The sequence below is a fragment of the Hipposideros armiger genome, unplaced genomic scaffold (assembly GCF_001890085.2).
Source record: "Hipposideros armiger isolate ML-2016 unplaced genomic scaffold, ASM189008v1 scaffold_907, whole genome shotgun sequence".
NCBI lineage: Eukaryota > Metazoa > Chordata > Mammalia > Chiroptera > Hipposideridae > Hipposideros > Hipposideros armiger.
Window position 1 is genome coordinate 566,553 of NW_017732257.1, and position 12,306 is coordinate 578,858.

The window sequence follows — 12,306 nt, forward strand, 5'->3', positions numbered from 1 at the left end:
GTTGGCTTGGGAGCACGAGTTCTGAGCAGCAGGGCTGCCAGTTCGGATCCCACATGGGCCAGTTATGCTGCACCCTATATAGCTAAGATGGTGAACAACAGCTCAACCAGGAGCTGGGCTGCCGTGAGTGGCCGGCGACGGTGTAGGTTGCAGTGGATCTGCAGTGGGCTGCCGTAAGCTACCGTGAATGGTCGGCAGTCAGTGTGAGTGGCTGGCAGCCGGCGAGAGCTGCTATGAGCCCCCGTGAGAGGCGGTCCAATGGCCGGCGACCAATCTGCCTCACTTGGGAAGAGCACAATGATCACAATACCAACATGGGCCAGTGAAGCAACGTCCTCAACAATTAGACTGAAGAACAAAAGGACAGCAACTTGTCTGTTCCCCTTCCTCTATTCCCCAATGCTGTTCTCTCCCCCAATTCCCCAATAAAAATCTTAAAAAAAAAAAAGAAAAGGAAGGCATATCTAATATGTACAATCAAAAACCATTTTGTGGAACTAGTAACATAAAAATAAACGAGTAGACATTAGCTATGTGTGGAAAAAGTATTTGTAAAATATATTGTAGGCAAGTGTTAATATTTATAATTTATAAACAGCTCTTAAAAATAGGAAAAATATAAACTATTCTAAAGCAAAATTGCCAAAGAATATGAGTTCTGACAAGTTCGTAAACTTTGTTGCAATGATATTGGTAACCTTTTTTTTTTATACCAGAGGCATTATTCATTATGAATTTGTACCAACTGGATGAGCAGTTAACCAAGTTTACTATTTGGAAGTGCTGAAAAGGCTGCATGAAAAAGTTACGACCTGAATGAACTTTTTGTCAACAATTCATGGCTCTTGCATCAGGATAATGCACCAATTCACATGGCACTGTCTGTGAGGGACTTTTTAGCCAGTGAACAAATAACTGTACTGAAACACCCTCCGTTACTCACCTGATCTGGTCCCAATGACTTCTTTCTTTACCCAAAGATAAAGGAAATATTGAAAGGAAGACATTTTGATGACATTCAGGACATGAAGGGTAATACGATGACAGCCCTGATGGCCATTCCAGAAAGAGTTCCAAAATTGCTTTGAAGGGTGGACAAAGCACTGGCATCAGTGCATAGCTTCCCAAGGGGAGTACTTTGAAGGTGACCATAGTGATATTCAGCGATGAGGTATGTAGCACTTTTTCTAGGATGAGTTTGTGAACTTAATTGTCATACCTCGTATGAATAGACAATTCACAGAGCTAAGATGAATGGTGTGTGTGTGTGTTAGCATACATCAGTATAATCACTAACACTGAGAAAAATGCTTAGAATATATCATATGCTGTTAACTTTGGTACATGGGTGAGTGAGGGGCTGATGTGAGTAGAAAGCGAAGAAAAATATTTTGACACTCTTTCTTACAGACTACTGAGGGAGATAGACATATAGAGTGCTCCATAGGTACCAGAGTTAAGGAATAAAGAAAGAGCTGAATTAGAGGAGAAAGGAAAGGCCTATGTATCTGAATAGAGAGGACTGAGGACAGGAACTTATTTTCTTCAGTACTGGCCTTACAAGATCATTAATTACTTGCGGCTAGTGACACAATGACTCCCATGAGTTAAGTATAGTTATGAGGGTCAGGCCTAGTATGAGTTTAAAGGTTATTGTGAGACCCTTGGAAAAAGGCACTTTGCAAAGACATATCACATGACTGAAATTACTGCTTATTTAAACGGATCTTCATATATTTAATCTTATTATGATTCCTCTTCAGGGACCAAGGGGAATGAGAAGGAGCCACCTAAGGAACACTGATTTGTAAGAGGTCTCTCTGAGATCCCATTTTCTTGGTGACGCAAGCATTGCTGCACAGAGTCTATGGTTTTTGCTACCACCGTTAATGCCTAGCCAGTCCCTGTGGTGCTCCTCGTGGGGGCATCGTGTGGCATGTGCTGTGGGGAGTTATACTGAATCAAACCCTCTTGAGACATTCTGAGGAGGATATTCAGGACTTCAGATGAAAGTGGTAGATGTGGAAGGGAAATAGATTTTCCCGGTGTAGGTTTGTTTGCTTGTGTGTTTTTTCTCTTGTAGAGTGCTGAATAGGGTCCCTACCTCTCAAGGTATCTGTTTTTCTCCATCCAGCATTCATCTCATCCTAGGTTCCATGCCCTTAATTTTGGTATCTTTGATCTGTTGCAGATGATAGTATTTGTTGGTTCTATCTGGCTCTTGGTTTCACTGGGGACTTGACGATTCACTATTTTGTAGGAAGAGGGATGAAAAGGGTGGAAGGGAGAAGGTAGGGAAAAAGGGAATCAGTCATCCACATTATAGAGAAAACAATTTTTTAAGGTGCCTTTAAACTAAAGTTCCACTGGAAAATTAACATCAATAACATTGCCATCTATGAGTAATTTGGTCCCTGTAGAGTGGTATCTTAATTTGAAGAATGAGGTTCCTCATGATTTAAGCTGGGAAAAAGTTTGACTTTTATTTTAGCTGAGTCTTTTGTATTCTATAGGGTATGGATGTACAGTACTGAGTCTTTCGTGTCCTGTAAGCCAATTAGTGCATGGTCTGGGATGATGAGTTATGGGAACATTGTTTGGGGATTTTTTTTTTTTTGCACTGATTGATACACAGGAATTTGGAGGAGTTGGTAATAATACTAGTGGAAGGGTTAATGCAAATTTTGCAAACATAAAGATCCTCAAGACTATTGTTTCATCTGACTGTCTAGTAAAGAATCTTAATTCAGGGCTAATGCAGTCATTCTTTCCAGAGTTAGGTGATGAACAAGAGCGCTGAATTCCATTTTCTCATTGGGCCTGTAACCCCAGCTTGCTAGTGGTGGTACATTTCAGATGTTAAGAGTCTTGAACAACTGAATCCTTTGGAGTCTTGCTCTCTTGTTCAGCTCTCTGTCTTGGGTCTTGGGTTTTCATGTGGCATAATGGCAATGGCAGTTTGAGATTACAGTTTTGCTGCTTAACAATGAGGACCCATTCTGAGGATGGGTCTTTATGTGATTTTGTGGTTGTGCGAACATCATTGAGTGCACTTAGACAAACCTAGATGGTACAGCCTACTACACACTCAGGCTGTATAGTCTATTGCCCCCAGGTTACAAGCCTGTACAGCATGTCACTGTAAAAAACAACAGAAGATTAAATCAAGCACAAGAGAAAATGATACAATCAAGAGATGCGATAAACACGAGAGGTATGTGGCTGCTGCCGGCATAACACGACATACTGTTTTATAGCAAACTTTTTTTAAAATAAGTTAAAAGAGTATATTCTAAAGTAACAATAAAAAGTATAGTATAGTAAATGCATAAGCCAGTAACATAGCCATTTATTATCATTATCAAGTAGTATGTAGTGTGCATACTGTACATGTTATAATTTTATACGACTGGCAGTGCAGGAGGTTTGTTAACACCAGCATCACCATAAACATGAGGAATGTGTTGCACTATGATGTTCCGATGGCCACAGTGTCACAAGGCAATAGGAATTTTTCTGCTCCTTTATAATCTTATGAGAGCACCATTGCATATGCTGACCATTGTTGACCGAAATGTCCTATGCAGCTCCTGACTGTATTCTGGTCAGGTTTTTCTTGTGGGGTCCAGCTGGTTTTGACTTGCTCTGTGAGATGTGGAGATGCTCTTGTATGTATGAAGTAGAATCAAATGACATTCCCCAGCTTTTTGAAAACTTTTGTTATCAAGTCTGAGGTAACTGGATGATCATTTCTGGGTCATATTTTGACATTTCAGATAGTTTGACTTCCGTCCCAGCCTGAGCATATCTGGCATAGTTTCTATCACATTATTTTGTAATGTTCTTAGTCTCATTTGGTATTGTGCCTTACTCTTAGTTCTATACTCAATACCCTCAATAAAAGTTGAATTAAACACATAAGATAAATACCATTAGATGCAACAGAAAAAATGCAAATGATTGTGGCCATTTGGAAATGAGAAATCACCACATTGTTAGTGGCAGAACGCCATGCCCTTTGCCTTAAATCTTTTCCTGGGGAGAAAGAATTGCACCTATTGCAGAAGCTGATTTCTCAATACTTGTGTTCTTTCATCTGATTTCTTGAAACTGAACAAATTATTTTAAAAAATTTAATGTTTTAATACTGGATATAACTAAGATGTTACATCTAAGGTATGTGTTACTAATTTACATATTAAGGTAGATTAGAAGAATAATTTCAATAGCACAAGAATGAATCTTGATGTTTCTTTATAGTAAAGAGAATAATTTCCAAAGAAGAAATTCTACTTGTTGATTCTTTTCTTATGTAGGAGTACGGTGAATTTTATAGTATATATCTATTATCTATTCCATAATACATACTAGGGCATATATTATTATATAAGTATCTTACACATAAATATCCAGTAATCTAGTAATTCTGTTTCTACATAGTTTTGCCTCATATGCAGGGAAAACTTTATGATTTGGATTTACTTTGGTTTTGTTTTATATAACTTTAGGTATATTACAAGTTAATACAATTCCTACAGTTTGAATTACTTACTATTCATGTCAACATTTTGTTTGCCTTTTCTTTAGGAAGGTTTGTAATTCTGATTAGGAAATGATTATTATGATGAAGGTCAACATGACTGCAATCTCTGGTGAACAATTTATAGTATTATGTCTATTTTTGCTTAAAAAGATAGAAAACACTTCTGTAGATTGTAGTGGCTGGATTTTACTTCTCAGCCTGAGGTATCAAATGTTACATTTATTTTTGTAGTCTAAAAGAAGCAGCTCCTTCTTAGGTTTACTTGAGGACTCCTCTTTTATTTACCCTTTAAATACTGGTGTTCCTTTGGGTTCTCTTTTCTGATCCCTTTCTTCTCGCTTCCCTTGGGCCTTTCTTTTTAGATGAGTAACACTGACTGAGTTCCTATTGTGAATCAGGACAGGGCCATGCTGTACATTGAGCAGGTTGTGTACTGCACAATTCCAGGAGGTGACATTCACTGTTCACTGCCCCACCCCCAAGACTCAGATTGTGCCACTCAGGCCCTGTGCTAGCTCATTCACAACCTCTCATTTACCCTCACAACAGCCTATGAGATGAAGATCATCATGCCTATTTTATAGATGAGTATGTTAACACTTCTTTAAGCTTATATAACAACGAGTGGGTGATAGTGTTTGTATGGGCCTAAAGTCTCTGATTCTCTCAACAGCCTGCCACCTATTGTGGGTAATCTCAGCTCTTGGTCATCTGATCCATGGCCACAACCTCTGTGATGGTAATTCCTAAAAGACTTTCCACCCCGAATCTCTCTCTGTTGCCGGCCTGCTAGACAAGTCTTTCAGTATATCTGAGAGTCACCTCAGATTCTGCAGGATTAAAAGAATCATCATCATTTTCCTTACGCCTGTTCCTTCTTTATTCCCAGTTTCAGTCAGTGGCACCAACAGCCTGAGCTCTTCTCTCTCCCTTATCCCCCACATCCAATCAGGTATCAGGGCCTATCAATTCTGTTTCTGAAATCTCTCTCCATTTGTTCTCTTCTTTTTCCTGCCAGTTGTCACTACTGTTAGTTCAGACTCTCCTTCTTTTATTCTGAATGCACCCACTCTGTCTGAATTATGAAAAGTGTCACCTAAAGTCTCGCATCTCTAGGCCTTGCACTGACTGTTGCTCTGACTGGTTCACCTTTTTCCACCTTCCCCAACTGGCTACTTGAAGACTCAGCTTTAAGTTGCTTTCCCAGGGATGCCTTCCTTGACTCTTTTCATCAACATCTTTCCTTAAGTTAAATTATTTTTCTCTGTGCTCCCATGGCACATCATGGGTAAGTCTATCATGTCACTCATCATAGTACCCTAAGAATTGATTTGCTTGTCTGACTCCTTCCCTGGCCTGAGAACTTTTTGAGGGTAGAGATCATATCCAACTTATCTTTGTCTTCCTAACATCTAGCAGCTTTTCTGGGAGGAGATTAATACCTGATTGAGGGAATGAATGAATGCGAAAGTGGACTCATTAGGCAGATCTGAAAGAATTGTTCACACAGTACTATATTGTTCTACATGTTTATTTAGTCCTATTAAAATTTGACTGCAATTTTTATAAACTTGCATGGTTGAAAATAATGCCGATGTTTTTATTTTTATTTTTTATTTTATTTTATTTTATTTTATTTTTTTTAGCTGAGCCATCCTGCTACCTATTGGCAGCTTAACGGCTGCTCAGCTCAGGCTGGCATCGAACCGCTGTTGCTCAGAGCTCAAACTCTTGAGCGAGCTCTTAACCAACTGAGCCACTCGGCCGGCCCTCATTGCCGATGTTTTTAAATTATACAACATATATTTTTCTTTCCCCCACCATGTACAACAATAGGCAGCATGATTATTGCGTAACCCTTGTTTTCATTCATGTTGGTGGCAGCTTCTTCCCTTATCCTGTTGATAAGAGATTATAACTCAATTGCATGGTAATTTAAAAAGTGTACTCTGTGTTGAACTTTGGGTTAAGGTGCCAAACTTTTGTATCAACACTAATGAATAAACTAACCCCTTAGAAGGAGCTTTGTTTATCTTTCCTGATTCCTGTCCATCATCAGTGGTCACTATACAAAGAAAACACCTTGAGGTTAATTATCTCAGAATCTCAGCTACTGCTAAATTTGAAGTTAAACATCTGGGGTGGTTTTCATTCACATGTACCTTTTTCATCTAATACAGATTTAGGTCTTGTTCCAGCTCTGCCCTATCTGGCTCAAGCTGACTACTTAAATCTCCCTGGGCATCAGTTTCCTCGTCTTTAAAATTAAGCATTTGGACTAAACTAGCTAGGAGAACTTTCAAACTCAAATATCCTCTGATTCTGTTACTTTGGGTCCCCACTGTGAGTTCTCTTACTGTCTTATCTCTCTTATCCACCTTCCTTTCCTCCCCCACTGGGGGACTGGTTCTCCTGCCTGTCCTACCAACATACACATAGATACACTGTCTGCACTCTTCAGTACTTCGCTTTGACCTGAAGGTTTTCTTCAACATGGAGAGCTGAGGGGCAGTTTGCTTGTGTGCTGTTCCTTCATTGGCACACTCAGATGTCTTCCACAAAGGGTTTGTGAGTCCCTTCCTTTTAAGGAGCACATTCCTGATTGCAGTTGCAAAAGTAGAGTGAAGTTGCAGAGTGAGCACAGAAAGATTCTTGTATTAGAGTAAGGACACTTCTAAACTGCAACAGATTTGGAACTGTGATTGTGACCTCTGGGCGGGGGAGTGGGCAGTGAGTAGGTTGTAAATCTCACACAGATTAAGTATCCAAGGTTTTGGAGGGGGAAGGCACGTCACAGTCCCCCAAAGCTTCCAGATGACTGTTACATTTTCTTTAATTGGGAGTACATAACCTGTTAGGTTACTAAGTGTTCCCCACATAATTTGTTGACAGGGCACTTCAAGTAAATCATCATTTCATAAAGGTGTACCTGTATTTTTATGAGGTAAACTAATACTCTCCTGATTTCATTTGTCTGTGTTCTAATTTTATCACTAGACACAAAAGGATAAATCAGATACAAAGGGTTTTTGATGAGATGTGCAAGGGGGAGTGTTTTTATAAAGTAGTTTTTCTGGCAAGGTGGAAGGCACGTCTGGGCTCTTGGAAGAAGAAGAAACAAATTTAAAGAGCTGGGAAGGAGGGAGACAAAAGTGCCCTGGGAGAACACGTACAGGGAAGCAGCTAGCTCTGAAGGCCAAGAGGTGACATGTGCCTGTCTGGGCAGAATGAAGGACACCAGGGGCTGCTGCTGGACACCCTACCCTGGGTTTCTGCGGCAGCCGTCCCAGAAGGGCAAGAGAGAGGTCCTGTCAAGTGGAGCCAGCGCAGGGCAGAATTGCGCCGGAGCTCTGGCGGCCGGTTCAGACAGGGTTAAGCCCATCACCTGCAGTTAAAGTGCGACCCAGATGGGAAGTAGGAAGTGCCGCGCCTGAGCTTCCTGTATAAATAAACCCGCGGCTCCCGGCGCTGCTGCTGGCGAGCTGCCTCCTAAGCTCTGCAACGTTCCCGGGCGCCGCAGCAGCTTCCCAAGGCTGGAGGCGGTTGGTTGTAGGTCCTCCTCCTCCTCCTCTTTCGGCCCAATAGGTGTGGGAGCCGGAGTCCTGTTAAAATCCAGCAGAGTGCAAAGCTGTCAACCGCAGAGTACGGAGGAAGAGGGAGAGAATGAAACAGCTCCTCCTCCCCGGTGTGCGAGCGCGCGCGGGACGCTGTTGAGAAGCCCGGCGCCGGCGGCTCCAGGCGGCCGGTGGAACGGAGCTCTCCGGCCAGGTAGGTTTAGCGAGCCTTTTAAACGCTGCAGGCACTGCAAGGCGGGAATGGTGTTAGACTAAGAAAAGAGAAAAAAGGACAGGAAGCCGATACCATGGTTTTTAGCTTTATTTTCTACCTCTAGTGCTTCAACCATACAGAATTGAGTTCATTCTGAATGCCTTAAACACCTGTTAACTTTTAAAAATAGATGCCTTTGTAAAGGTAAAAAGAAACTATAATAGTTTCATTTCTATTAAAACACTCTACAGAATGCATTGTAAAATACAAGGTTGAATCAAACCTCCCAGTGTGTTAAGGAGAGACGGAAAGTTGGCATAATCTCGGATGTTTACCTTCTGTTTCTTGGAAATGCACAGCAATGTGTTGACATACATAGATATGAATAAGATGCTATATTATCCATGAGATCTCGGCCATACATTATTCTGATTATTTTGTCAGGTAATTGCTCATAACAGTGAAACTCCGATCTTATACTGCTACTGTCAAATTTAAGTTAAACTGAAACCGATTCCAGCTGTTTCAACAGAGAAAAGGTGTCATGAGCTTCCCGCTTCCCGGGTACCTTTTGTTTTTCTTATTCATTTCAGCGATTGTGCTGTAAGTCTACTCCTGACATACACTTCTCACCTTCAGATTTCTCAGAAATGAATTCTCCTTTCTGGGAAAGTGTTCTCTGTCTTCATGCTTCCACTACAGGCTCTCACTTTATTTCTTCCTGCCCCACATGCATGTTATCAAAACATTAGCTGGGGCTCCCAGTAGGAGTATCGGTGTTCTTCTAACTTGGCATTTCTGCATGTTTATTTGAACATTGCCAGGTATGAATTAAATAAAAATGTATCTAACATTTCTGAAACAGCAGATTGAAGTTGTCTAAGCAGAAGCAAAATAAATGAATTTTGAGATGACTCAGTTTTTAGGGTGTGGGTAAGAGGCAGAAGGAACCCAGCCAGTCTTCACAGAGGTGCCGGCTAATTAAAGTATCTGGTTGCTGCAGCTTTCACTGAGATGAGCCTCTTGGTTCCTGTTCCCCTTCACACCTAATTCCTCTGCTGGTTCCTCCTTCTTCTTACTCTGTCCTCCCTTCCCAGCCCTAGTCCTTTTCTTGGGTTCCTCAAGTATTTCTGAAACTACTTGGGGAGAAGCGAGGGGGAGAAAAAGAAAGATAGCTATAGCAGATCCACAAAGCCACTTGGAGAGAGTTGTATTAGGAAATCCAAGGCCCCATTTCCCCCCAACTCCTGCCTGACTCTTATACACCTGTGACTGGTATCATATTCTTTGTGGTGGGCATAAACTGAGAAAAATAGGAAAAAACCCCACAAACTTCTGTATCAGTAGTAGCTTCTGACTAATTGAAACTGTAAATATGTATAGAGAATATAAAAAAGATGTCAAGTCACAGAATCAGATTGCTTGGCTTTTTATTTAAAATAAACAGAAAAAAACCCCAAAACAAACCCAAAACCAAAAAAACCCCCAAACCAATCACCCTAGATAACTTGCTTCTACACTACTATGCTGGAAGTGAGCTTTGAGTGTGGTCAGACATTGTCCATTTACCCAGAGTTTTGTAAATATTTATAATCATCTATGCCAAATATCTTTGTACTGAGCCCCAAGAACATTCTCAGCATTCAAAAGCCCATTCTCATGAATGGTTTCAGTTCATTGGCAACTTAAAGGCATCCAGGCTACCAAACTCGGTCAGTTTAAGACATGTCTTTTCTTTCTTTCTTTTTTAAAAAAATAATAATTAGTTTTTGGGTCTCCCAGATTATAAACCAAGTTTTTGGAGCCAAATTCAATAGCAGAGAGAAAGAAAAAGCTTTTATCTATATAGTGAGACCATTTAGCTTCTTGGAAATGATCTTTCTTTTCACTAATAGGAATACATTTAAGCTGGGAAAGTATATTTAAATTTTCCTTTTTGAAAAGTAGTTTCAATATTTTAGACATATAGAAATGTTTATAAGGATGTCAGAATCATTTCTCTGTAGTATTTCTGCTCCTTCTGGCTTGTGTGTTGCCCTGGCCTTCACTAATGACATTACTTTGTTAAGTGAAGTTCTTAGTGTTTGAAATCGCCAGTGTGAAGTAAAGGTCAGGAATCATGCTGAACCCAGATGTTGATGGAGGAACAAAGTCCGAACAGTTTTGGGACTAAACTTACTTTATGCAACTGATTATTTTAGATATGGGAAAGGGGCCAAGTGTCCCACAAATCATGCTTTCCACTTTGAGCTCTGCGGAGTAGGTGTCTGCAGCAGCCTCTTCTGAGTGCTGAGATTTTTTTTTTCCAGGGATGCCTGACTTAATTTGCAGAAGTTCCTTAGTTACAGCAAATTATCAATATTTTCAGCATTTGAACTGGTGGAAGTGAATATACTAGATGAGAACCAGGCCTTTCATATTTCCCTTTTCCATGTATATTCAGAGAAGTTATCCACTGTAATTTTGAGTGACTTCTGTTTGTCAGATGTATACTTGGTGCTGAGGATATAAAGATGTATAAATGTGGACTCTGTCCCCTGAAGGAATTCACATAAGCTTGGAAGTGACTTTGAATTAAAGTGGTAGTTCTTAATTCATGTTGTTTTTCCTGAGCAAGAAAAATGCTTTGATGTTTGTTGTCTTGACCATGGTTTCTCTGGTGTCACCTGAGCATTCAGTAATTTGAAGAGCCACACAGCATCTAAATTAATTTATTTAATTATTTTAATTGTAATTTGTTTTTTACCTTTGGTGTATGCGGGAGGTCTTGTACTAATGTTTTGTTTTTATTAACTTTGGCATTTGCTATTTACTTGGTCAGTGAGTACTTCTAAACCCAATGCATACTGTAGTAGTTATTAAAAAATTGAAAACAATACATTAAAGAGAGTAAAAGTGACCAATGCTTTTGCAACATGGAATGAGAAACTTCTCATCTATGATCTGTCCCTTCCTTGAATTGAAACCACAACAACCTAAGTGAAATGCACTTCTCTTACTCATATTCCTCGTTGGCAATTCTTTTCATCATATGGCTTATTAAAGAACATACTTGCAAAGCCATGTTTCATTGGTTTTTAATTCTTCTGCAGTCATGAGTTTAAGTCCCAGAACTTTACTCAATTGGCTCTTTATCTTTCTTGGGAAGATAGAACAAAACATCTCATTTTTTTCTTTGCTGGACTTGTGGCTGAAGCCATAAATCCACAAATTGTCCTGTGTGTGATTACAGAAACTGTCTGTTGACAACTTCCTCAGCTAGCTTCCTCTTTAAAAGTGGGGACTGGGGTTAATCACCTCTACATCCCTAGCACCTAACACCTGTGGAATTCAGTTCTTTGTGGGTTGAGTTTGTTTCCTGCATTACTGGTTCCTTAAGACATTGATTTGGCAAAGATGTACAAAAATACACACCATGCACCTTAAGTGTGGGATGAAGGAGATTCCTCTCCCAAACTGGTTTTAAATTTGCTTCTAATGAAAATTTCTATATGCAACTTTTAACTTTTGCAGGAGAGGGTAATAGTCACACATGCTTTTATTCATTTGGAGAAAAAAATTTTGATTTAGATATTCTTGTAGTTTCCTGATAATGTCATGACCCAAGAAATGAGCCCTTCTCTTGCTCTATGGGCCTTTCTGAAATAACACTCTTCCTTGATCTGTTAATTACATCATTGTCTGACCTGCTTCTGAGTTCTGTTGTTATGCCAGGCAGGAGGAAGAAAATTATTCAGCAGGGCTGTATGAATAATCATGGGAGGCAAGTGAACCATTGATTAAAAAAGGGGTAGGCAGGGCCGGCCGAGTGGCGCATTGGTTAAGAGCTGGCTTGGGATGCCAGAGGGCCCCGGTTCGGATCCCACGTATGAGGGCCAGTCACACTGCCCTCTACAGCTAAGATGCTGAACAACAGCTCAACCTGGAGCTGGGCTGCCATGAGTCACTGGCGACGGCATAGGCTGCAGTGGATTGCCATGGGCTACCGTGTGTAG

General features: G+C 40.4%; 1 protein-coding gene across 3 annotated transcripts in view; it reads left to right on the forward strand.

The window, feature by feature from the left end:
- The window catches only part of RNF144B (ring finger protein 144B), a 177,147-nt gene that overhangs the window by 89,425 nt on the left and 75,416 nt on the right, over positions 1–12,306 (forward strand). Inside the window, exon 1 of one of the 3 annotated variants that reach the window (XM_019630393.1) lies at positions 7,941–8,311. The exons of 1 other annotated variant lie outside the window; for it this stretch is intronic. The gene's annotated coding sequence lies outside the window, so the exon portion shown is untranslated. Of the gene's footprint in view, positions 1–7,940; positions 8,312–12,306 lie in introns of those variants that run through there. One more of the 3 variants, XM_019630395.1, reaches the window with a different exon arrangement.